This window comes from Leopardus geoffroyi, chromosome D4, assembly GCF_018350155.1.
Source record: "Leopardus geoffroyi isolate Oge1 chromosome D4, O.geoffroyi_Oge1_pat1.0, whole genome shotgun sequence".
NCBI lineage: Eukaryota > Metazoa > Chordata > Mammalia > Carnivora > Felidae > Leopardus > Leopardus geoffroyi.
In genome coordinates, this window is record NC_059342.1 from 78677500 (window position 1) to 78703368 (window position 25869).

Here is a 25869-nt window from a genome sequence, read left to right on the forward strand (position 1 = left end):
GTAGTAGGAATTATAATAGTTAACACTCATATATGCTTGCTGTGTGCCGCTCACTGTTCTAAGTGTTCTACCTTTGTTGGCTCATTTTATTATCATAACATTTCATAGATGAGAAAAACAAAAAACAAGGAACTGAAAGGTTGATGAACTACCAGGTGCTGTGTCATTAATTATCCTGCGATTTCGAGGGAAGGGTATTCTTGAAACCCTAATTTAGCAGATGAAAAAAAATGAAGGTGACTTCCCTGAGATCACACAGCTTGCTTGAGACAGAGCTGATAGATTCTGAGCCCACAGAGTAGAAATCTTTGCTAGATTAGTCTGAAGGTTTCCCAGAGGGGATGAGGCTTGATAGAGCTTTGAAAGATGGAACAAACCATATTGAAGAGTGTATCTTGTTAAGATTCAGGAAGCCCAAGTTTGGAGGAAGGTTTTCAGGATGGCCCACAGTCCCTGTGCTGGTTAGATGTCCAGGGTTATCAGAAAGGCCAGGTGTTAAAATGGATACAAACTCTGTCTGGAATACCCTTCCTCTGACAGATCCACATAACAAACTCCTGTCATCTCCCGAGCCCTCCCATCAAGGGTCATCACTCTCAGAGGCCATATCTTGCTCTCCTTCAGTCTTTGGGGAAGATTTTTTCTCTTTTTCATTTGCCCCCATGCTTTCTTTACTTACTGCCCTGCAGATCCTTAGCAGGAAGCCCTATGTTCTTCACTAAAGTGAGGAGAGCAGAGTCTTGCCTCATTGGTGTCCTCAACCCTGTCGCTAGCAGGGACAGTCACACAGCCAACACTCGGTAAGTGTTTAATTAATTGTATGAGTGGACTTTTCTCACCCAGGCAACATTTGCCTCTCCTAATGCAAAAGATGGCTAGACCATTAATTGCACAAACATTTATTGGGGTGCTCTGAGCAGGACACTGTGGCAAATGCGGGGGATACACGTGTGCACATGACAGAATAGATATAATTTAACAGAGGACACAGCCAATGAACAACTTATGTTTTTTATCCATTTGCATCCCCCCAAAATTCATATGTTAAAATAGGAACCCTCAAGGTGATGGTAGTAGGAGGTGGGGGCCTTTGGGAGGTGATTAAGACAGGAAGACAGAGCCCTCATGAGTGAGACCCATGCTCTTATAAAATAGGACTGACAGAGTTCCCTTGTCTTTCTGCCATGTGAAGTGATATTAGAAATAACAGCCATCGGGGCGCCTGGGTGGCGCAGTCGGTTAAGCGTCCGACTTCAGCCAGGTCACGATCTCGCGGTCCGTGAGTTCGAGCCCCGCGTCAGGCTCTGGGCTGATGGCTCAGAGCCTGGAGCCTGTTTCCGATTCTGTGTCTCCCTCTCTCTCTGCCCCTCCCCCATTCATGCTCTGTCTCTCTCTGTCCCAAAAATAAATAAACATTGAAAAAAATTAAAAAAAAAAAAAAAAAAAAGAAATAACAGCCATCTAGGGAGCGGGTTGTCACCAGACACCAAATCTGTGAATGCCATAACCTTGGATTTTCCAGCCTCCAGCATTGTGATGAATAAATAAATTAATTTATAAACCACCCAGTGTTTTAGTTACAGCAGTCCAAATAGACTAAGACATCCATATATCCACTGAATCATTCATCAAAAATCATAAGCATTTATTCTATGGCATGGACCATGCAAGGTACTGAAGGTAATCTTCAACGAGATCTAATCCCTGCCCTTAAAATGCTTACACCCTAGCCAAATCCCCAATTATAATCAATGAACATAGCCCTGGGATTTTAGCTACAAATATAGAACTAGCAATTGAAGCAATCTTGCCTGTTATGGCTGCAGCCTGGCTTGCAGAATTTCCTCACAGCTCCCTCTTTCCTCCTGGGAAAAGAGGACCGTGGTTCCCAGGACACCACGCAGCAGTGACATTTCCTCTGGCTATTAATCGGCACCTTGCCGATGAATCTGCAGCAGCACCATGGGGACAGGGGTATGGAGGAGGCCTCAGATGCTATTTACTGTCTCTCCAGAGAAAGTCTCTGACCTCAATTTCATTTCTTGTTTTTATTGACCCATTTCATGCTAGTGGAGTGAATTTCAAAGCCCTTTAGGGACAAATCAGCTTCTCTTGTCCTTGTTAAGTGGGCATACTCCATGCGGTCATGGCTGGACACAGCCTTATCATTGGAAAGATAAGTTCTGCAGTGCTTGATTTGGCTGCAGTTACCCAGAGTGTGTCTAAGTCCTCAGAAATCAGGCTCTAGTGGCTGCATTTCATGAGCAGATCCTAGGATGGGTTCCACATTCTGAGCCTTGTTTGAAACAGAAGGAGGGCAGACAGAATGATTCTTTCCCTAGATTCAAGTATACTCATGTTTCCCCAGGGAGACACCCCCACTGAAGGAAGACTGTAGAAAGGAATTGCACAGGACCAAAAGACAGAACGAAAAGTAGAAAGAAAGAGGTAGTAACAGAGGAGGAGATAGAAGACCTGGGGCGTTGTGATTAAGCAGAGAAGATTCCCAGGAGGAAGAGGCGGGACATTAAAATGAGCAAATTGGATGGATGCATCAGTTAAGGTGGACTGTTTCACTGTAGTAACAATCAACTCTGAAATCTCAGTGGCTTAAATCAACAAGAACTTATTTCCCATTTAAGCCACATGTCTATTGTGTGTCAGAAGTATGTTGTGGCCATTGCTGTCTTTCAAGAATCCAGGTGACAGAACAGGCAGCCTCACAACCACGGCTGGTCATTGTGTCAAGGGGAAACTGAGTTCAGAAGGGTCTCACACTAGCAGTTAAATGCTCTAATAGCGACACACATAACTTTTGTCCATCCTACATTGGATGACCTAGTCACATGGCCCCACTCTCCCAAAAGGGTCCAGAACCATGTGCTCAGAAGTCAGAGAGCACTAACATCTACCCCAGGGGAGCCAGGAATTGAAGGAAAGCCCTCGAAGGCGTTTATGCCAGTATATTGTTTCAGAAGTGGACAGGTCTCCAAACACTCTCTGATTAAGATTCCAGTCCTGGTAGGAACGTGACCCACGCTTCCTTCCAGTTGAAGAGGAAACCGGCAACAAAGCCTAGGAAGGAGCAATAAGTTCAAAGAGATAATGTTTAATGAGCTACCATTCTACTCTTTCATTTCTGTTTTTCTGTGCAAGTTTGAATGCCAGCTACAGCTTTTGCTAATTCTGTGACTTGAAGACTTTCTCACTCTATGCCATAGATTCTTTATAAAAATAGGGATAACCAAATTACCAAATCCCCAACCATTTGTGCATATTAAATAAGTTAATACAGGGCTTAAGACAGGTCCTGACACATAGTAATAAGTATCCCATGGTGTTAACCATTCTTCTTAACAACTCAATGCAGTGGGCTATGTGTTATGTTCAATGGGTTGGGAATCGAAACCTGGGGAGATTTAGAATAGTCAAGATCACGTACATTGTCAGTGGTGAAGCCAAGGTTCATATTCAGGCACTTTGATTCTGGAGGATGAAGTTGATATTCCACATCAAAATTATCATCCCCTCAATTGATCCCCTCAATAGCCCTGTGGGCTAGAGTCAACAATATTTTTCCTATCACCAACCCTCTTTCTACTATTATGGTCGTCACTACAACTTCCAGACATCATTCATAGAGTGCCCATACCTGCCTTCCATAAATCATGTCTAAGCCTTGCAACACTTCCCTGAAGATCGGGATGGATATCCGTCTTTATACAGCAGTAAACTGAGCCTCAAAGAAGTTAAATAGTGTATCAGTCATCTAGGGCTGTCATAGCAAAGTTCCATACACTGGGTGCTTTAAATAATAGAAATCTGTTTTCTTAGTCTTTCTTCCTGGAAGCTGGAAGTTGGAGACGGGTTGGCAGGGTTAGTTTTTATCTATCTATCTATCTATCTATCTATCTTTCTATCTATCTACCTATAGAAAGAGAGAGAGAGCCGGTGAGGGGCAGAGAGAGAGGAAGAGAAAGAACCCTAGGAAGGATCCATGGCATCATTGCTGAGCTTGACCTGGGGGCTCGATCCCACGAACCATGAGATTAGGACCTGAGCCAAAATCAAGAGTCGGATGCTCAACCATGTGAGCCACCCAGGCACCCCTGGGTTGGTTTCTTCTACGGCTCTGTTCTTGAGTTGCACACGGCCGTCCTCTCCCTGCGGCTTCCCATCATCATCCCTCTATGTGCGTCTGTGTCCTAGTCTCCTCCGTAATGACACCAGTCATATTGAATTAAGGCCTACCCGTATGAATTCATTTTACCTTAATCACCCCTTTAAAGGCCACATCTCCACATACAGTCACATTCTGAGGTATGAGGGGCGGGAGTTCAACATATGAATTTTGAGGGAACACAATTCAGCCTATAACAAGTGGCCTGCGTCCAGATGGAACATGGATTTCAACGTAAGATGTTCTGATCCCAAAACTGCATCATGCTTCCACCTTCAAGCCATTAGTACAGCCCTACCTCATGCTCAGCATGGTCCCTGGTGTTTTCCCTTCCTTTTAAACATACAGTCCTCAGGGCGCCTGGGTGGCGCAGTCGGTTAAGCGTCCAACTTCAGCCAGGTCACGATCTCGCGGTCCGTGAGTTCGAGCCCCGCGTCGGGCTCTGGGCTGATGGCTCAGAGCCTGGAGCCTGTTTCCGATTCTGTGTCTCCCTCTCTCTCTGCCCCTCCCCCGTTCATGCTCTGTCTCTCTCTGTCCCAAAAATAAATAAACGTTGAAAAAAAAAATTAAAAAAAAAAAAAAAAAACAGTCCTCAGAGGAAGTGTTGGTTCTTTTGGATAGATGAGAAAATTGGGGTTCAAGGTAGAGGGGAATTTCTCCCAGTCTGGTCACCCTCGATCACCTTGAGATGTGTTCAGATCTTCTCTGACTCCTGACGAAGAGAAACTTTCTCTCGTAGCTTACTCCTTTGGAGGGGAGGCAGTCTTTTTAAAATGATGCCACATCCATTCTGTCACCAGTAGTTAGCATTTTTAAAGTACTACTATGTGCGGTCACGAAGACAGGCACTTACCACACGGAAACCTTAGACACAATGCCAGTTTTCTAGGAAATTGCAACCGAGATGAAAGGACAAGTAGTAGGCAGTAAAACATAAATACCGCTCGATATGCAGTGAGAGGCTCTGTCAGTAAATCCTGTGAAAATCCAGGGGAAGATAGAAGTACTATAGCCTGCGTACTCAGGGAACGCTTTTTGCCAGTGTTTAAGGAATGCATTTGGAGGTTGGAGGGGTTCAAATGCCGGCAGCAACAAAGATGGAGGTTTGTGAGTCGTGTCCGTGGCATGATTTCTGGTCATACTCTGGCTTACGTATGAATGGTTCACCATTGTCTTCAAGGTGAAATCTCCGCGTACATGTTGCATCCGCCCTAGCTTATGCTTCAGCTTTATTGTCCGCCATCTCTGCACTGTGCAACCTTGGAGTAAGAGCCTCGCGTGCCTTTCCTTTCCTGCCTCTGGTCCTTCACCTGTGGACGGACACTGGGGCGTCGAGGTAGGGGCCCGGTTCTCCATCAGGCAGGTCTGAATTCTGGCCCTGCCCCTTACCAACCAGTGGGACATTCGACAGGTTATTTAACTTCTCACTTTCCTCCCCCATAAAGTAAGAAGAGTAATAACCTCCTGCAGGGCAGGTGTGAAGATTTAATGGAATGAAGTCTATAAAGCACCCTAGTTACTGCCTACTCTATCATGCATACTCGGGAATGGTAGTTATCATCATAATAATGATGTTTTTCTTGGGCCAGCAACTCATGACTACTGCTTCTTAGCCTAAACAATTCCCACAGCACTTTTTCATATTTATACCTTAGCGTTGTATTACCGCATCATCTTACTTACAGAGAGAGGCAGAGCAATGTTTAGGGGCTCGGTCCTGGCATCTGCCTGCTTACCATTTATTAACTGTGCGACTTTGGGCTGGTTACTTGGCCTCTCTGTGTCTCAGCTTTCTTATGTAAAGTGGAGATGAAGGCATTGTCTCTTCCACAGAGACAGTTTGAAGATTGGATGAGTTTGCATCACAGGGCCCAGAATTTAGTACATACTCAATAAACGGTAGGTATTGTGACCTCCACTGCAGAAAGGAGGAAAGAAACTAAGAATTTGACCAAAGTTGGATGACAAGCGGGACAAGAACTTTTAGCATCAGAATTTTGAGTCAGATGGCTCCACAGTCTGTGCTCTTAATCACCAGGCGTTTGGCTTCCCCCATGAATAAGAAACACGTCCACCTCCAAGTCCTTCCTCACTGTCATTATCAGATCCACATACTTGACAACTCCTCAGGCCGTGCGACAATCAGACTGGAGATACAGGACAAGCTGCCTCCCACAGTCATTCACTTTAGAGAGAACTCTGCATCGATACCACCCCACTCCCTTTATCCGCCCTCAGCTCGTCCAACTTTTGCACACGAAAACGGAAGGCTCCGAGGTAAAGCAACATGTGCAGGGTCCCATAGAAGACAAATGATCGAGGCCGAAATACAGATCACATCTAGGTGATTGTGTATTTTGGGGCTCCTGCTAATTGTCCTGGCCAGTGTTAGGCACTGGTGTTGGAGACTGGGACGTGTGTGTTTCATCGTGTTAGGAACTGGACCATGATTCCATGGCACATAGTGGGCACTCAGTGAACATTTATCGAATGAATGAATTCATACAGCTATCTACTCATCTCTCTCTCCCTCCCTCTCTCCATTTCTCTATCTACCTACCTAACAAAGCCCCTGCCTCATCGAATGGGGGAGAAAGAAATAAAAGCCACTACTTCCTATATGTTGCATCAGGAGCTGTGATAAGAGTGGGTGCTAAAGGCACCAAGAAAAGCTGTCATGACTAGCAAAATGGTACATTCTGCTCCGCCCAAGGTACCTTCCTGCCCACACCAGCACACCAGAAAAAAGTCACGATTACAGTGAGAGCTTATATAATGCCATAGTTTTGCTTTCAGCAAGCAGCAACAATCGTGAAAAGAACTTTAAATACAAATGAAACAAAGAATGGAAGAAATCAAGTTGCCTTCTCCAATATGGAAAAGTAGTACTTTTAATTCTTTTTTTTTTTTTTTTTTTGCTCTTTTAGGAAAACAGTGTGGTTCCGCATGAAGACCAGAATCTGTAGTACAAAATAAACACTGTTCTTTTTTTTCAAGTTTATTTATTTATTTTTGAGAGAGAGAGGGCAAGCAGGGGAGTGGGCAGAGAGGGAGGGAGAGAGAGAGAGAGAGAGAGAGAGAGAGAGAGAATCCTAAGCAGGCTCTGCACTGTTGGCACAGAGCCTGATGTCAGGCTCCATCCCACAAATTGTGAGATCATGACCTGAGCCAAAATCAGAAGTCAGACACTTAACCACTGAGCCACCCAGGTGCCCCTAAACACTGCTGTTTCTTAATGAGCTGAATCTTAGAGTCCGTAATATTTTTCTCTTGGCCAAAAGGTCTTACTAGGTACCTAAACAAGCTTGACCTCTTTTCTATTTTCTTTGTTAATTTTGGGTTTCTCAACTCTTCTTGTTGCTTACTCTCTTATTTACCAATAGCTTTTCTATCGCTTGTTTTGATCTGGTTTGGTTAACTTTTAAGTTATATCAATGTTTTTAATGAATCGTGCGAGTGTGTGTACTCCATAGATGTCTGGTAAGTAGAAAGCCTCTAGGTACAACAAGGAAAACATTACTTCATCTGTACGTCATGTGTTCAAAATAACATACTGGGGCTTCCTCAATGTTTTCCTCACTTTCATTTCTGCACCTTCAGAGTCACCAAGGCTTGTTACTTCTACACCCTAAATTTCTCTCACACTCAACCCTCTCTGGCCAGCCTTAATAACTGCCTTTTTGCAAGCTGTCACCAGTGCATGGACCATCACAAAGGCATCTGAAATATCCGATCTCCATTTGCTCTTAAGCAATGCCGTTCATCCCCAAAAATGTTGCCAGAGGGATGCTTCTGAAACCCAGATCTGATCGTGCTCTCTGCTAATTCAGTGGTTTTCCATCTGTTGGAAGATTCAGTCTCCTTGCATGACACGATGGACTGACCTAGCTTGACCTGGCTTTTGCTTATGTCTCCAACTTTGCCTCTAACCCAGACCAACGAAAAAGTAGAGATATAGTAACTTGACTTTCAATGTTTGTCCATTCTCTGCAAAACGGCTTAAATCCCCTTGTCCTTTTTCCATACTGTCTCTCTTGCCTGCTTGAAGAATCTCCACAATTTTTGAATACCTATTGTCTGTTTTTTTTTAACTGCGAAACTCAAACATCAACTTCATCCCTACAAAGAGCATTTGTAACCCCCTTCATTTTAATACTAGAATAAGTATTTTATGGGTGCTGTTATCTTTACACAGATTGCATTGAAATATTATTGCTCTCCTTTTTATTGTAAAGTAATATACACACCTTCTAAAAATCTTAAGAAAATATAGATACAGAATGGAATAATTAAAATCATGCATAATTTGATCACTCTGATGCAACTCTTGTTAACATTTTGGTGGACTCTACCTCTAGTCTTCTCTCCAAACATATGTAATTGTTTATTTTTTTGCAAAAATATGGTCATACTATCCATATTGTTTTATCACCAGCTTTTTGAAATCGAAGGGGATGTTGTAAAAATCACCTTGTCTTTAAAGTTATTTCCTAACATCACTGTCAATGCTGAAAAGTATTTCCTTGGATGAATAAAATAATTTTCTATTACTGGAACTACAGTTATGTCTAAAAGTTTTTATTACAAACAAGGCAATTTCTCTCTTTATAGCCAAATCTTTGAGTGTGATCATGATTATTTCTGTTTGATAAATTCAGCAGGAGTAATTTCTCGATCAACGAGGATATACAAGTTTAAGCCTTTTGATACACATTTTTAAATTGTCTTTCAAAAACATGCTATTAACTGGTACTCCCAAAAGCAATATATGTCCATTTCCTCACAAAGGTAATATAAATATATGATATTTAATAGCAATTGAATAAGCAAAAAGTATGACTTGTCTTAATATAATCCCTCTGTGAGGTATAATATACTTTCTTTGCATACTCAACTCATATATATATATGTTTCTTTTGTGATTTTCTTAATTGGGTCCTCTGATTCACTTTCAGCTGCAATGTTTATCTCTTTTTTTCATTGGTTTTATATATCATCCTTTGTCTGTCATGTATGCCTCACAAAAATTTTTATCTCTTTTTGCTGTCTGCCTTTGAATTTGAAAATGATTTATGATACAATTCATCCAATCCCCATTGATTTGAAATGCTACCAGTGTTATATATTGATTCATATATATGCTCAGATCAGTTTATGAACATTTAAAAATAATACATCAACCTGTTCCTCTACCACTATTCTATTTTTAAGTTACTTTGGTTCATATCAATATTATTTTTATGTTATTATTATTATTAACACCATTATTGTCATAGCTACTATTTCTTGATCATGACTCACATATTTCAGCACGCAATGCTTAATACTTTTACAAACTATATCTGATTTATTCTTTCAAACAGCTCTGTGAAATAAGTACAATTATTATATACATGTTTCAGCTAAGGAAACCGAAACATACTTATTATCTAGTAGAACTGAGATGAAAACTCGAGTTGTCCTGACACCAGACCTACAAACTGAAATTCAGAGCAATACTTTCTCTTTACTCATTTTCAAAGCATTTTTCTGCCTATTCTCACATGACTTACTCTTGGAGATAAACCTTAAAATAACTTTATTAACCTTATAAAGCCAGTCTTTGAATCTATTTAGTAGACTTTTTATTGTGGTATAGCATACATATGTACATGAGCCATAAGTGAACAGATATGTGCAACCCACACCCAGACCAAGAAATTTATCAGTGCATCAGAGGCCCCATGGTGTCCTTTTCCACTTGTTACTACCCCCCACAGGTAAGCCCTGTCCTGACTTCCACATCACACATTAGTTTTACTCAGTTTTGGGTTTTAAAGGAACACATGCATTATGTTCCTTTATGTTTATGTTATCGAGGGTCTTTCCATGTTCCTTTTGGCTATATGTAGATCTTCTAGTATGAAACATCTTTTATTTTTAAATTTTTTATTTGTCTGAGTTGAAGCATCCTTTATTGTTATACTAGCATTTATTGAAAATACTCTGTCTCTGTTGAATCATCTTGGAAACTTTCTGTAAAATCAATTAAGTATATAAAAACAGAGGTCTGTTTCTAAACCCTTTCTCCGGTTCCTTGGCCTGTAAGTCTTTTATTTTGCTAATATCACACTGCCTTGATTATTTCAAGCTATATAGTAAGTCTGTTACATAAACGTTCACTTTTCTCTTTACTTTCAAAAATTGTTTTAATTATTCTAGGTCCCCTGTACTTCCACATACATTTTAGAGCTAGCTTGTCAATTTCTAAAAAAAAAAAAAAAATGGGATTCTGATTGGGGTTGCAATGAACTCATGGGTCACTATGGGAAGAGTATTGAATCCTATTGTCCACGAAACTGGTATATGTCTCTATTTACTTAGGTTTTCTGTAAATTCTCTCAGTATACACAAGACTGACATATCCATTTTACTATGCTTTTACATCTGTGTATACTCAAGGGACTTCCTCAAAAAGGAGCTCTTTTGGAGGCACCTGAGTGGTTCAGTCAGTTAAGCATCCAACTCTGGGTTTTAGCTCAGGTCATGATCTCACTGTTCATGAGTTTGAGCCCTGTTTGGGGGTGGGGCTCCATGCTGTCAATGCAGGACTTGCTTGGGATTCTCTCTCTCCCTCTGTCTGCCCCCCCCCCACACTCACTCATTCTCTCTCTCAAAATAAATAAACTTTTTTTAAAAAAAAGTAGCTCTTTTTCATTGTATTTCTGGTGCCTTTGAAAACTGAGTCACTAGTGAGTATCTTTCTGTTTTATGCTTTCCTTTGGTCACCTTTTTTAACATGCCAGATAACTTTTAATTGAATGCTACCATGTTATTTTCCTCCAGAGATGTTTACCCTGTCCTTTGGTGGAAAATAGACTGATGGCAGATCACCTTAATCTGACTAGAAACAGGGTTGATATGAAGCAGAGTTGCAGTTCTTACAAAGTATCATCTACCTCTGGTTAAGCACACTCCTTAATTCAAGCTCTCCATGGATTCCCAGCTGAGATCCTTGGGTATTTAATAAGTTCCCCTGCCCACAGCTTCACAACCTTTTGTGGTTTCTCATCTCCAATTTTTATCTTGTCAGCTCTGAGAGATTTAAAGACAACTGTTCTACACTCAAAAGTTTTATGCCTCGCTTACTATTCCCCTGACCTCTACTATTGAAGAATTTAGCAAATGCCTCAAGGAGAAACCAACAATTATGCTCATTTCAGTGAACTATCCTTTTCATTAGAATTTTGGCTCCCTAGGTATTGGCTGCATTGGCAGTCACAAAAGCATTTTTTTTTCTTCTTCTTAGCTTTATGAGTTCACCAACAGTTCTGCTGAATACTTAACCACTCAGGAATGGGCACCTGGCTCCATGTTCCAATAATTAGCAAATGCCCTAAGGAATAATGTGGGTGCGTGCTGTATGTGAGCTACCCTCTCCATGATTCTCTTCACTCTGATTCTTGGAATTTCAGCCTCATTTCCCTCAGTAGTTAGTTGTCTTGTGTCTTTTTAAAAATTATTTAAAATTTTCTTCTCCTCCTTCTTCTTCTTTTCCTATTTTGTTCTTTGTGGGAGACTGGTCTTATACACAAGCTACTGCATCACAGCCTGAGAGAAATTCTTTTTGTATGTGATTTGCCTTTCAAGACATTGGACCATTTTATTTATATCATCAAATTTATTGGCTTGAAGTAGTTCATATTATTCACTTATTATTTTTCAATGTTTGTAATGTCTAAATGATGCCTTCTTTTGTTCCTGATATTGGTAATTAGGGCATTCTCTCTTTCTTCTTGATCAGTCAAGCTAGAAGTTTTTCAGTTTCGTAGACTTCCAAAAACAAAACAAAACAAAACAAACTCCAAAAACAAACCAGCTTTTGGCTGCAGTGATTTACTGTATTTGTTCAGTTTTTAAACATTTGATTACCACTCTGTTATTTCTTTATTTGTACTTACCTTAAGCTTACTTTTCTTCTCTTCCTTTAACCTCCTAAAGAAGAAGATTAGATAAGTGTTTTTAGACTTTTCCTGTAAATTAATAAACAATTTAAAGGTATAAAATTCCCTATAGGCGCTGATTTTTGATATATGACCTGCAATACCTATCTATATCTATCTATGCCTATATCTACATCTGTATCTATATCTTACACAGCTATGTTACACTCAACAATGCTCATGGAATAAAGTTTGCTTTCAATAGCCATATGTCTTTGGGTATGTTCTGTTTTCATGTATATTTGAATTCAAAATGATTTCAATTTTTTGTGTAATTTCTTTCATCCATTGGTTGTTCAGAAGTGTATTATTTAAATTTCCAAATATGTAACTTCCAGATTTTTTTTCTGTTGTTTTATCTCAAATATAATTATGATAAAAACATGTTTTGTATAAACTTATTATTTTAAATTTATTGAGACTCCTATGGTCTAAACAATTACCTGTGTTCGTGAATGTTCCATGTATGCTGGAAGAGACTGTAATCTCTTGTTGGGGATGGAATATTCTAGAAACATCAAGTAAGTTCAATTAATTAGTAATGTTCAATTGGTTTAGTAGTAATTTCTTCCATATGCTTGGTGAATTTCTTTCTGTTTGTTCTATCAGTTAATGAGAGACAACTATTGAAATCTCAGATATAGGGGGAGCCAAGATGGTTCCCTTCACATGGAAGTTTTGTGTGTGTCTCTCATTTGTGAAATATAGCCAGACCAACACTAAACCATCCAGAAAACTGATCTGAGGATTAACACAACAACCTGCACAACCTGAAACACAGAATTCAGCAGGTACACAGCACGGAGAGGTGAACTTGGGGGAGAGAGAAGCCACGGAGGGCAGGGAGGTGCTCTTGTGTGTGGAAAGAGGACAGAGACAATGGCGAGAATATGGGAAAAGCACCACTCCCCAAAAGCAGCTGGAAAGAAAGTGGAAAATTGGAAACAGCCACAGGGACTAAAATAAAAAGGGAGAAAGAAGAAAGGAGAGGGGTTAAATTCCATTAAGACTGTAAACAAGGGGAGCGCAGAGTCTGCAGCTCTGCAGCTCGATACCTGGTGGTGCTCTGGTGGGAAGGGCAAATCCCCAGGAGCTGAATGGGATCTGGGAGGGTCTCGGGCCACACGGGGAGAAGCGGCTCCATTGCTGGAAGGACATTTGGTAGAGACTGTTGAGGCCACCTGGTCCCAGCAGACCCCAGAGAACAGCCACATTCACTGGTGCTGGAACAAGGTCCTTAAGAGTGAAGTCTGGTGCCAGATGTGTGTTGTGATTTTGTGATTTTCCATAATCCCGAAACACTGCTGCTATGCTATCTCATGAACTTTTCCTGGGGCAGGCTGGCACTGGCTGCAGTCTCTGGGCATGGGCAGCAGCATAGTCCCGCAAATGTTCTTGGGTGCGGCCGGCATTTGGCCATTGCTTGGTGAGACCCTCTGCAGAGGGGCGGAACGGGTCAAAGCTGCAGTCCCTCAGAAGTAAGGGGACAGGGAAAACAACCGTATCTGAGACAAAACTAGGGAGAGAGGTACTAACTGGGGCTTGATAATGGACAGTGTAAAAGCAGAGAGTGGACTAAAGCTGAAGACAAAGGACAGGTGCACAATTGCTGATGGGAGAGAACAGAGTTCCAATACTAGAGACTGGGTAGCTGCATGACACCATTTTCACTACTCCTGCACATGAGCATTTGCACCTACAAGCGCCACAACAATCCACCCCAGTAGGCTAGTAGCGCCATCTAGTGGAGAAGGGAGCCGTTACACTAAGCCCCGCCCAACTGGGCCAACCTCGCTCTTCAAGAACAGAAGTCTCACCACCTGCTTAGTTTATGGACTATAAAGTGCTTCATAGTCTGACTTCTAGGTGAAAATGAAGTAATTTCAGTCCTATTTCAGTCTGTTAGCAGGTCCATCTATTCAATTTTCTTTCTTTCTTTTTTTTCCTCTTTTTTTTCTTTTCTTTTTCTTGAATAAAGAGAAAAAAATCATTTTTATTTTCAATTTTTATTAAAAATATTTTTACTTTTTTTACTATATTTTTACTGTTGTGTAAATTTTTTCACATTCTATTTTACTTCCATCATTTTATTTTAGTCTACTTCAGTGTATTCATTTTTTCAAATTTTGAAATGATTTCCTTTTTTTATTTTGTCTTTTTCATTTCTTTGTCTTGAATACAGAAAGAAAAAAGTCACCTTTATTTTTAATTTTTATTAAAAATATTTTTCTTTAATTTTTTTCTACTATATTTTTTACTTTTGTGTAAATTTTTTCAAATTCTAGTTTACTTCCATCATTTCATTTTAGTCTACTTCAGTGTATTCATTTTTTCAAATTTTCAAACGATTTCCTTTCTTTTTCTTCTTTCCCCTTTTTGCTCTAATCTATCAAGCCACTTTCACCACCCAGACAAAAACACACCTAGGATCTATTATCATTTATCCGATTGTTGTGTGTGTGTGTTTTTAATTTTTTGATTTTAATATTTTTTAATTTTAATTTTTTTAATTTTAATTTTAATTTTTCTACCTCATTAATTCCTTTTCTCCCTTCCAAATTACAAAATGAAGGAATTCACCCCAAAAGAAAGAGCAGGAAGAAACAGCAGCCAGGGACTTAACCAACACAGATACAAGCAAGATGTCTGAACCAGAATTTAGAATCACAATAATAAGAATACTAGCTGGAGTCGAAAATAGATTAGGATCCCTTTCTGTGGAGATAAAAGAAGTAAATATGAGTCAGGATGAAATAAAAAATGCTATAACTGAGCTGCAATCATGAATGGATGCTGCCGTGGCAAGGATGGATGAGGCAGAACAGAGAATCAGTGATATAGAGGACAAACTTATGGAGAATAATGAAGCAGAAAAAAAGAGCAAGACTAAGGCAAAAGAGCACTATTTAAGAATTAGAGAAGTCAGTGGCTCATTAAAAGGAACAACATCAGAATCATAGGGGTCCCAGAAGAGGAAGAGAGAGAAATAGGGGTAGAAAGGTTATGTGAGCAAGTCATAGTGGAAAACTTTACTAACCTGGAGAAGGACACAGACATCAAAATCCAGGAAGCACAGAGGTCTATTAGATTCAACAAAAACTGACCATCAACAAGGCATATCATAATAAAATTCACAAAATACTCAGGCAAGGAGAGAATCATGAAAGCAGCAAGGGGAGAAAAAGTCCTTAACCTACAAGGGAAGACAGATCAGGTTTGCAGCAGGCCTAGCCACAGAAACTTGGCAGGCCAGAAAGAAGTGGCAGGGTATATTCAATGTGCTGAATCAGAAAAATATGCAGCCAAGAATTCTTTATCCAGCAAGGCTGTCATTAAAAATAGAAGAGATAAAAAGTTTCCCAGACAAACAAATATTAAAGGAGTTTGTGACCACTAAACCAGCCCTGCAAGAAATTTTAAGGGGGACTCTCTCAGGGGAGAAAAGATGAAAATACAAATAAATAAATAAATACCAAATGCGACAAAGATTAGAAAGGACCAGAGAACACCACCAGAAACTCCAACTCTACAAGCAACATAATGGCAATAAATTCATATCTTTCAGTACTTACTCTAAATGTCAATGGACTCAATGCTCCAATCAAAAGACATAGGGTAACAGAATGGATAAGAAAACAAGATCCATCTATATGCTTTTTACAAGAGACACACTTTAGACCTAAAGACACCTTCAGATTGAAAGTAAGGGTTGCAGAACCATCTATCATGCTAATGGTCAACAAAAGAAAGCCAGAATAGGCTTACTTATACAAGACAATCTAGACTTTAAAATAGACTATATCAAGAAATGCAGAAGGGTCTTATATCATAATTAAGGGGTCTATCCACCAAGAAGACCTAACAATTGTAAACATTTATGCACCAAATGTGAAGCACCCAAATATATAAATCAATTAATCATAAATATAAAGAAACTCATTGATGGTAATACCATAATAGTAGGAGACTTCAACATCCCACTCACAGCAATGGGCAGATCATGTAATCAAAAAATCCACAAGGAAACAATGGCTTTGAATGACACACTGGACCAGATGGACTTAACAGATATATTCAGAACATTTCTCCTAAAGCAGCAGAATATACATTCTTCTCGAGTGCACATGGAACGTTCTGCAGAAAAGACCACATACTGGGACACAAATCAGCCCTCAGCAAGTACAAAAAGACCAAGATCATCCCGTGCATATTTTCAGACCACAATGCTATGAAACTCGAAATCAACCACAAGAAAAATTTGGAAACGTAAAAATACATGGAGACTGAAGAATATCCTACTGAAGAATGAATGGGCCAACCAAAAAGTTAAAGAGGAAATTAAAAAGTATATGGAATCCAATGAAAATGATAACACCACAACCCAAACCTGTGGGGTGCAGCAAAGGTGGTCATAAGAGGAAAGTATATAGCAATCCAGGCCTTCCTAAAGAAGGAAGAAGGATCTCAGATACACAACCCAACCTTATGCCTTAAAGAGCTGGAAAAAGAACAGCAAATAGAAATCCAAACCAGCAGAAGACAGGAAATAATAAAGATTAGAGCAGAAATTAATGCTATTGAAACCAAAAAACAGTAGAAGAGATCAATAAAACCAGAAGCTGGTTCTTTGAAAGAATTACCTAAATTGATAAACCGCTAGCCAGTTTGATCAAAAAGAAAAAGGAAAGGACCCAAAAAAATAAAGTCAAGAATGAAGGAGGAGAGATCACAACCAACACAACAGAAATAAAAACAATGATAAGAGAATATTATGAGCAATTATATGCCAATAAAATGGGCAATCTGGAAGAAATGGACAAATTCCTAGAAATATATATACTACCAAAACTGAAACAGGAAGAAATGGAAAATTTGAACAGACCCATGACCAGTAAGGAAATCGAATTAGTAGTTAAAAATCTCCCAATATTAGTAATCAAAAATCTCCCAAAAAACAAGACTCCAGGGCCAGATGGCTTTCCAGGGGAATTCTACCAAACATTTAAGGAAGAGTTAACACCTGTAGTATTGAAGCTTTTCCAAAAAATAGAAATGGAAGGAACACTTCCAAACTCATTCTATGAAGCCAGCATTACCTTGATTCCAAAACCAGATAGAGACCCCACTAAAAAGGAGCCCAATTTCCCTGATGAACATGGATGCAAAAATCCTCAACAAGATATTAGCCAACTGGCTCCAACAATACATTAAAAAAATTATTCACCACGACCAAGTGGGATTTATACCTGGGATGCAGGGCTGGTTCAATATCTGCAAAACAATTAACGTGATTCATCACATCAATAAAAGAAAGGATAAGAACTATATGATCCACTCAATAGATGCAGAGAAAGCATTTGACAAAATACAGCATCCTTTCTTGGTAAAAACCCTCAAGAAAGTAGGGATAGAAGGATCATACCTCAAGATCATAAAAGCCATATATGAACGACCCAACGCTAATATCATCCCCAATGGGGAAAACTGAGAGCTTTCCCCCTAAGGTCAAGAACAAGACAGGGATGTCCACTCTTGCCACTGTTATTCAACATAGTATTGGAAGTCTTAGCCTCTGCAATCAGACAACACAAAGAAATAAAAGGCATCCAAACTGGCCAAGAGGAGGTAAAACTTTCACTCTTCACAGATGACATGATACCCTATATGGAAAACCCTAAAGAATCCACCAAAAAACTGCTAGAACTGATTCATGAATTCAACAAAGTGCAGGATATAAAATCCATGCACAGAAATCCGTTGCATCCCTATACATCAACAATGAAGCAACAGAAAGAGAAATCAAGGAACCAATGCCATTTACACTTGCTCCAAAAACCATAAAATACCTAGGAATAAATCTAACCAAAGAGGTGAAAAATCTATACACTGAAAACTATAGGAATCTTATGAAAGAAATCGAAGAAGACACAAAAAAATGGAAAAAGATTTCATGCTCCTGGATACAAAGAACAAATATTGTTAAAATGTCAACACTACCCAAAGCAATCTACATATTCAATGCAATCCCTATCAAAATAACACCAGCATTCTTCACAGAGCTAGAACAAATAATCCTAAAATTCATATGGAACCAGAGAAGACCCCGAATAGCCAAAGCAATTTTGAAAAAGAAAACCAAAGCAGGAGGTATCACAATCCCAGACTTCAAGCTATACTACAAAGCTGTAATCATCAAGACAGTATGGTACTGGCACAAGAACAGACACTCAGATCAATGGAACAGAATAGAGAACCCAAAAATGGACCCACAAATGTATGGCCAACTAATCTTTGACAAAGCAGGAAAGAATATCCAATGGAATAAAGACAGTCTCCAGCAAGTAATGCTGGGAAAACTGGACAGTGACATGCAGAAGAATGAACCTGGACCACTTTCTTATGCCATACACAAAAATAAACTCAAAATGGATGAAAGACCTCAATGTAAGACAGGAAGCCATCAAAATCCTTGAGGAGAAAGCAGGCAAAAAACTCTTTGATCTTGGCTGCAACAACAGATTTCTCCTTGATTTCTCTTTCTGTTACTTCTAACTCAACACGTCTCCAGAGGCAAGGCAAACAAAAGCAAAAATGAACTACTGGGATTTCATCAAAATAAAAAACTTCTGCACAACAAAGGAAACAATCAGCAAAACTAAAAGGCAACCGACAGAGTGGGAGAAGATATTTGCAAATGACATTTCAGATAAAGGGTTAGTGTCCAAAATCTATAAAGAACTTATCAAACTCAACACCCAAAAAACAAATAATCCAGTAAGGAAATGGACAAAAGACATGAATAGACACTTCTCCAAAGAAGACATCCAGATGGCCAATCGACACATGAAAAATGCTCAAATCACTCATCATCGGGAAAATACAAACCAAAACCACAATGAGATGCCACCTCACACCTGTCAGAATGGCTAACATTAACATCTCAGGCAACAACAGATGTTGGCGAGGTTGCAGAGAAAGAGATCTCTTTTGCATTCTTGGTGGGAATGCAAGCTGGTGCAGCCACTCTGGAAAACAGTATGGAGGTTCCTCAAAAAATTAAAAATAGAACTACCCTACGACCCAGTAGTGGCACTACTAGGCATTTATCCATGGGATAGAGGTGTGCTGTTTCAAAGGGACACATGCACCTCCATGTTTATAGCAGCACTATCCACAATAGCCAAAGTATGGGAAGAGCCCAAATGTCCATCGATGGCTGAATGGATAAAGAAGATATGGTATATGTATATACAATGGAGTATTACTTGGCAATCAAAAAGAATGAAATCTTGCCATTTACAATGACGTGGATGGAAATGGAGGGTGTTATGCTAAGTGAAATTAGTCCGTCAGAAAAAGACAAATATCATACGACTTCACTCATATGAGGACTTTAAGAGACAGAAGAGATGAAGATAAGGGAAGGGAAACAAAAATGATATAAAAATAGGGAGGGGACAAGCATAAGCTACTCATAAATATGGAGAAAAAACAGAGGGTTACTGGAGGGGATGTGGGAGGGGCAATGGGCTAAATGGGTAAGGGTCATTAAGGAATCTACTCCTGAAATCATTGTTGCACTTATGCTAACTAATTTGGATGTAAATTAAAAAAAATAAAATTAAAAAAAAGAAATCTCACATATAATGTTTGTCTATTTCTCCTTTAAAGTTTGCCAGTTTTTGCTTCATGCAGTTTGTAGTCTTTTTGTTAAACATCTATAAATAATATATTTTTATATTTTTATTGTAGTCCTTTCATTGTTATAAAGTATCTCTCCTTTTGTCTAGAAATATATTTGTTTTAATGTCTACTTTGATAGTAATGTAACTACTATAGATTTCTTATACTTACTGCATGCAAGATTACTATCTCTGTAAATTTAATTTCCACTTATTTGTGTCCTTGTATTTAAAGAGTATCTCTTGTAGACAGCATGTAGTTGAATCTCACATTTGTATTGAATTTGGCAATCTAGGTTTTGATTGGAATATTTAATTCATTTACACTTAATGTAATTATTAAAATAGTTGGAATTAGGTCTAACAGTTTTATTATTTGTTTTCAAGTATTCCTTGTTTTGTTCTTCATCCCTTTTTGTTAAGCAAATATTTTCTAGTATACCATTTGAAATCCACAACCGAATTTTGGCTACATTTCCTTTCATTTTTATTCTTGCTTGATCTAGAAATTACAATATATCTATTTAAATGATCACAATCTACTTAAAATTAATACTGGATTTCTTCTGGCTAAAACAAAAAATAGATTATTCCAGCCACAGTACATTTCTGATTACCCCCTTCTATCCTATGGAGTATTTTGCCATATATGTTGCCATATGAATAGATAGGTAAATCAATAGAGATAACACCTGTGTTACCTATAAAACCTATCCATATACCTAAATTATCTATAACACCTATCTGTAGCTCTCTATACACATATCTACATCTATATCTGTATATTTACACAGGTATGTTACACTCAACAATGCTCATGATACAATTTTTGCCTTAAATAGCCATGTATCTTTAAAGGAATCAAGTATGATGACCGTGGAGATGCATTGATTTGATCTCCTTTAAAACTACATGCCGAGGGGAGCATAGTTAACTGACACCTCCCAGTGATGTTCCCATGAACACTGAGGTCATGCCTCCCCCAGGCTTCTCATAACCAGTGACTGAGCAAGCTAGAAAAATTAGTGCTGGTGCATTTCTGCCCAAGGTGGGATTACTCTGACAGGCAGCCTGGCTGAAATTTTCTCAGAAATGTACTGCGGGCCGAGCTTTTTCAATCCATCTTTTGTTAATGTAATTATTATGTTACATTTCCATCCATCTTTTGTTCTCTTTATTCATAGATGCTGGAGCTATACTATAGTCTCAAGGCTCTCTGCCTACTCAACTTCTCTCCTTATTAATTCTTCATAAACATTTCCTTAAAATAATCGATCATATCTAAACCCATCGAGGTATCTAATTCTTGGATGACTTAAACTGCCATAAGAAGAAAAATATATATAGCCATACTTTTACCATTTCCAGCGTTCTTCATTCCTTCCTATATACACAAGTCACTATCTGATAGAATTTCTTTTCAACGTGGAAGATTTCTCCTAACATTTCCGTAAATTGTGTACGACAGCAATGAATTCTGTCAGTTTTTGTTTATCTGAGAGCGTCTTTATAACATCTTTTTTTTTCTTTCAACGCTTTAAATATTTGAATCCAATATCTTCTGCCTTTCATTGTTTCTGATGATAATTCAGCTGTTAATCACCATTGTGTCTCTGCTTGTAATGTGTTGTTTTTATTTTTCCTGCTTGCAATTTTTCTTTTTTTTTTTTTTTGACTTTTAGTATTTTTACTGTGATTTACTTACATGTTTCATTTTGTTTAGTTTTGTTTTTCATCTGTATACTTCTTGGGGGTTGTTGAGATCCCTGGATCTGTAAATTAATGTGTTTTCTTCTACAGTTTGGGGAAATTTTGACCATTGTATCTTCAACTATTTTTCTGCCCCGTGCTGTCTTCTCATTCTGGGAGTTCATTTGTTGGACTGCTCAATACTGACCATAGGTCTCTGAGGCTTTTTATATATTTTTCCATGTGTCTCTTCTCTGATATTTTGATTGGGCACATTCTATTGATCTTTCTTCACATTTACTGATTCTTTCTTCTGCCATCTCAAATCTATCATCAAGCCTATTTAATGATTTATTTTTTCATCTTAGTTGTTGTATTTTCAGATCTAGATTTTTTAAAAATTCCTTTTCATAGTTTTGATTTCTCTATTCACCCATTAATACCACATTTCCTTTTAATTCTTCAAATTTATTTCCTTTTTTAAAAAAATTAATGTTTATTTTTGAGAGAGAGACACAGAGCACGAGCAAGAGAGGGGCAGAGAGAGAGAGGGAGACACACAATCAGAATCAGGCTCCAGGCTCTGAGCTATCAGCACAGAGCCTGATGGCGGGGCTCAAACCCACGGACCACAAGGTCATGACCTCAGCCGAGGTCGAACGCTTATCGGACTGAGCCACCCAGGAGCCCCAAACTTATTTCCCCTTAAATCTTTGAATGCATTTATATTAGTCGTGCTGATGATTTTGCCTGTAACAATCCAGAAGGTGAATGCACTCAGAGTCAGTTTCCATTTACTGGGTTTTATGGCTTTGTTTGTTTTCTTACATATTGCTCATACTTTTTGGGTTTTTGCATTTTTGGAAATTTTTGGTTGAAAAGTTGGTTATAGGGATTATGGAATCTGTCGTGTTCTTCTGAGTATTATCAGTTTGAATCCACATTTAACTTGGCTGTTCTCACACTGAGTGCTCTCTCCCTGTGGTTGCAGCAACTCTTATCTTTTTTCAGGGTCTTTGGCCTCAGGCTATTGCTTTTTTAGACACGGAGCTCGTTAGTGGTCAGCGAAGTTTGGGGCAGACTTTATACCTAGCTTTTTAGGGGCTCAGTGCTCTCTGTGGTTTTCATGAGTTAAGGCTTCTCCCTTACTTTTCTGCTTCCTGAAACAGTTTTCATTCATGCCTCTAACACGTCCAGCCGAGAAGGCTTCCACTTTCCTACAACTGGAGCTCTGTATGGGCTGTGCAGCACTAGTAGGTAAGAAAGCCGTGGCATCACAGTTCTTTTGTGGCTCAGTGGCAGTCTCTAGGTATAACCTCTTCCCCCATTCTGAGCTGCTGTGTACTGTTTTGTAGTGTCTCCAAATGGTGGTGGTTATTCATTTTGTCCAGGTTTATCATTATTATCTGTCTGAGAAACCACCTATCCTCATCATGTGGCTATTACTGGCAGTCATGGTCCCGATTTATTTATTTTTTAAAGTTTATTTATTCCGAGAGAGAGAGGAGAATCCCAGAGAGACTCTGCACTGCTAGCGTGGAGCCTGATGCAGGGCTGGACCTCAAAAATCATGAAATCATGACCTAAGCCAAATCAAGAGTCTGACCCTCAACCAACGGAGCCACCCAGGTGACCCATTCGGTACTGATTGAATAGCATTTTCTTCATGCTGGTTTCCATTTCTAAGTGTAGATAAAATTATATACTATATTTCTCACATTTTGGAATAAGTATAGTTTTTATTACAAGTTCATAAAATATATTAAAAAGCATCCCTCCATTTTTAGGCACTTAGGGAGTCTAGAAGTTACATAGGAACTGGATTTCCTAAAGATTTAGAAATCTTTCCTTTAAAAAGTCTGAGCTCTGCACTGTCTCTATATTGCTTGGATGATTTGCACATTTTGCCTATGATCACTATGCGTTTCAGACTTTCAACATATGCTTCCATCAACCTTGATAATTTGTATTTATTTAGAGAATAATGTTCTAGATATTTTAGAGTATATTGGCAAAGAGTTCCACATCGTATTATTTCAGCCATTTAAATGGCTCCTCTCTATCCAGAGTTATAAGTTCTTTCTGTTTCCTGGCATGGCATCGAGTTTCCCTTGTTTTCTATTACTCTCATTTAAGGTGGCTATTTATAGATCAGCCCTGTTCTTTAGGCTCTGAGCACCTTGAGGTCAGGAATTAGGCTTTGCTCACCTGTGTCTAAGCCACCAGCTACAGTGCCTTTCACACTGTAGGACTTAACTGTGTGCTCAAGTGAACCGCACAGACTTGGGGTTATTTATGGAGAAACTATCCATTAAGCTGAAATCCAAGAGTTTATTTTACGAATGGCAAAGCGAGAAGAGAGTCGACTTGTCCAAGTTTACACAGCAAATTGGTGGCAGAGCAGACGTCTTCCCAACAAACCATGCCGTCTTGCTAAAATGGATTGAACCTAAGACAGCCTCAATTACCATCTGTCCTGCACATATATATTAAAGTAAAATATGTACTGATTCCAAAGCAAGTTGAAGCTCTAAAATTGTGAAAGTCTTTGCATGAGTATTCTGCTTCGTAAGATCTGTTTGGGTTATTAATGACATCTAAATTAGGGCCTCTTGTTCGTGGTGTTGTGTCATCCCAGGAACATGTCAATGTGTGATGGATGTGGCTAATTTAGCGATTCTTTGCAACTTTATAGAGAATCATCCTGCCAGTTGTTGGCAAGAAGGCTTGCTTTATTAAACTTGGAATCCACCATCCAGGATAAATAATGTCTATGTCTGTCCCATTTTAGGTATGTGTTGCAATCGAAGGTAATACATAAGCTGTCTTTTTTTCCCTCTCTCTCTCTCTCAGCCATATCTGTTTGTTTTTATACAAAAATAAAACAGATATTAAAGAAATGATTAGACTAGAAGTCAGCAGACCTGGGTTCTTGCCCAAACTCGGCCATGAAGTTGCTGATGACTTCTAGGGATCACAGATTCCTTATCTTTAAATGAAGCACTTAAATAAGTACACAAAATCCGAACATACCTCAGAGGTGCTTTAGAGGGCTCTACTTAATGGATGCGGCCAGAAAAGCTTTCAGAAGCCTTATCTTTGCCTAACCCCAGAAAATAAAAGGGAAGCCCATTTTTTTTTTTTTGAGGGAAGCTTTTGCTTTAGAATCTGCCATTAATCAGAAAGTCAAAAATAGCATCCCTGTTGCAACAGAAGCCATCTCCCAAACATTTCACAAGGGAGCTACAACAAAAATGTTTTAAATGTCCAAATGACTGAGAAATCACTTTCAACACTTTTAAGATTGTGGCTATCAGGAAGCATAAGATAAAGCTGTATAGGGGAGATGGCATTTGAGATGGTCCTTGAGGAGCAAACAAGATTTTTTTTAATGTTTATTTATTTTCGAGAGAGAGAGAGAGGGTGAGCAGGGGAGGGGCAGAGAGAGAAAGGTGGACAGAGGATCGGAAGCAGGCTCTGTGCTGACAGCAGAGAGCCCGATGCAGGGCTTGAACTCAGGAACCGTGAAATCATGACGTAGGCTGAAATCAGACGCTTAATTGACTGAGCCACCCAGGCACCCCAGGAGCAAGTAAGATTTTTTACATCCATTTATTAGTCCATTAACTTTTCTAATGTTTCATTTATTCACTATGTACACATTGAGATCTTACTGTGTACCTGGCACGATGCTATTGTATGCACTGGTGGGAATTACGGAGCTTACAGTCTACAGAAGACATAGCTATGAATCAAATAATTACGTATGTATGTTATTACAAATAACTATAGCCGTTATGTAATAAGAAAAGTACAGTGTGAGTTGACAGAACTCGGTGGGGATGGTGAAGGATGATCGGGGAAGGCTTACTGCCTTCGTGAAGCGATACCTGGGCCGACATCTGCATTAACTGGGTTAAGGGGTGGGGGGAAGTGAGGGAGAGGAAGGGTCCTGAAGAGAGAGGGAGCGTGGTTCCCTTATGGAATGGAAACGAGGTCAGTGAGGCTGGAGCTGAGAGTCAAGAGGGGACGCAGGAAAAGGATATTCTGCACTAAGAAAACAGATCTAGAAAAGAGCATCCCTTGTCCTGAGAATTAGCGGTAATTGCATTTGGTACGGGCTTTCAATACCTGAGGAGGAAAAGTGGAAGTTTTTGAAGGAAAAGTAGGTTGAGTTTGTATTGCAGAGAGGTTGAGTTGACAAGTTAAATAATCTGGGCTAAGGTACTCTGTGTTAAAGAGAGACTCAGAAAAGTTATTGACCTTGGAGCCTGCTTTTATAACATTTGTTGCCAGATGAGATTAAAAAAAAAAAAAAAAGGAAAGGATTTAAGAA

The 25869-nt window shown here is 39.2% G+C and overlaps 1 long non-coding RNA gene across 4 annotated transcripts in view; it reads right to left on the bottom strand.

Annotated features, from left to right (window-relative positions):
* The window catches only part of LOC123593260, a 54926-nt gene that overhangs the window by 14112 nt on the left and 14945 nt on the right, over positions 1-25869 (bottom strand). For 3 of the 4 annotated variants that reach the window (XR_006710216.1, XR_006710217.1, XR_006710214.1), the window contains one exon: positions 12121-12154. The exons of the other annotated variant lie outside the window; for it this stretch is intronic. This is a non-coding gene — a long non-coding RNA (uncharacterized LOC123593260). The remainder of the gene's footprint in view (positions 1-12120; positions 12155-25869) is intronic. 4 annotated transcript variants of the gene reach the window in all.